Source organism: Pundamilia nyererei, unplaced genomic scaffold (genome assembly GCF_000239375.1).
Source record: "Pundamilia nyererei isolate P.nyererei 1_Seehausen unplaced genomic scaffold, PunNye1.0 scaffold00003, whole genome shotgun sequence".
Taxonomy (NCBI): domain Eukaryota; kingdom Metazoa; phylum Chordata; class Actinopteri; order Cichliformes; family Cichlidae; genus Pundamilia; species Pundamilia nyererei.
In genome coordinates this window covers 7604000-7606149 of record NW_005187404.1, presented here as the reverse complement: position 1 = coordinate 7606149, position 2150 = coordinate 7604000, and positions in this window count along the sequence as shown.

Here is a 2150-nt window from a genome sequence, read left to right as displayed (position 1 = left end):
TCATTGTATAATTAACAGGATTAAGGAAAAATAAGTTTTGGTAGATAATTAAATCTGCCTCCTTCTTTGAAGTAGCTTTTTTATGAGATGGCACGTTCAAAAGTTAAATTTGTACCAAATCGTTGTAACTGTGCTGAGCATGATTACAAGATGCAATTACTATCACGGTTTGGTGCTGTGGAGGGCAGGATGAGGACCAAAACGCAGGAGTCACGGACACAGAAGGGTGAACTTAGAGAAGCTCTATTGCACTGTGCAGATGTTCAGAAAATAAACTCACGAAAAAATACACTAAACCAGAATGTGAGGGCTGAAACACTGGGAAAAAACACGAACAGTAGGAGGGAACTGGGTGTCACAGGTGGAAACACAGCTGGGACTTATCAGATCAATAATAACATTTTAGATGGACATGAGCAGATGGTCAAATCAATTTTGTTTTTATTTTCATAGGCATCGTCACAAAACCTTTCCGTCACACCTCATGTCTTCTTCTTCTTTCCGTTGTTCCTTTTAGGGTCAACAAAGTGATTTCACCCTTTTCCTAGTCTCCTCTTCTGTCACACTGACTGTCTAGATATCCCCCTTTATCAGACCCATGACTGTCATATCCACACTCTGGCTTTTTCTTCTCTCCTGCTCCTTTTTAGTGTGCCTTCTTTCTTTCCTCTTTCTTTGTCTTTGGCCAGCAGTAGTTGTAGCCACCGTTTGTTCTGCCCTTAAACAGGGTAAATAGAAGAGATTGACACGCTACTCTCGCCTTTAGCTCACAAAACCAAATCACATTTTCTCTACATAGATAAACTCGGCCTTAGGATACCATTCCCAAACTAAATTATTCTTCTTTTCTTTTCTAACTGAGGAATATATTAACCGTATGAACCATAACATGAAGTAAATGTATTTTATTAACTCATGTAAGACTCAACCAGTGGATCAAAGCACAATGAACCCAGGCAACACCCATTTCTGCTCTTTACATTCTCACTGCATATTCCCTACAGCAACACAGTCAAAAAACAATGAAATTCTGTTATGAAATTCTGTTATGTTATAAGAAACAGAATTAAATACCTCAGTAAGGAATCAGATTTCTTATCCATCACATTTGCACTTTAACTGTTGGCCAACAGCACTAGAAGTGGTTGTTGTTAACCTGAGCCCCCACAAGCCTAGTATGGAAATCTCATTCTTTATGAGTCACACGTTTGATCTGGCCAAGATTTTAAGCTGGATGCCCTTCCTGACCCAATGTTCTCTATTTTTCTTGCACTCAGAGTACACTAGCTTGTGGCCCACCTGTGGTCTGGTTTTAGATCAATCCATGAATGCAATACTGCTATAGCAATCCCTCTTTGGAGCGAAAATGATGATTCAGTGTCTTTCTGTAGTGCAATTGAATTCTTGCCATGCAATTTGCATATTCGCTGTAAGCATTGGTCTAAGTGCTTCAAAAATGTTTCCTAACCTCAGATCAAATTTAGGATACAGAATGGCCTCTGTTATTCTGCATCAATTCAAAACTACAGGATAAGTGGAAGATGTGCCTGAATATTTATAAACAAACAAGATCAAATAGATGGATTAAAGCTTCATTTTGAAGCACTAACAATATATATGCATGTAATAGAAGTAGCAGAAAGTGTTCAGTTTTGTGAGAAAAATGGCATGAATTACAATAAATTTACTGGTGTTAAATGTTTTAAAAAGTAGAAACATTCACACTGATCTTTACAGATCAAGAAGAAGAGGACGTGGAATCTTGTGGAGAGTTAGTGCACAAAGAAAGATAAAGTGGAGCGTATTTAATGAATGACTGCTCTGTGCTGTCAGTATCTGTTGTCCACTGAGGCACGGAACTGCAGGAGCTAGATCCGGCCATACACAAGCCCCTGTCTGTAACTCACACAATATGCATTCTGTCCTGCTCCAGTGCATGGAAGTTCACAAACTATAGAAAATATTCTGACACGGAAATTCATAAGCAGTAGCTGGACACCAGATTAGACACGACAACTTATACTGGCCAACAGCCTGTATCCACAGGCTGTGAGGCTCCTGAACTCTCTGCCCCCCTCTCACGGACAATAACCATATCCAACTTCTTAATAGCAATGAACTGGTCTGCATTGGTGCATCATATCTTTATT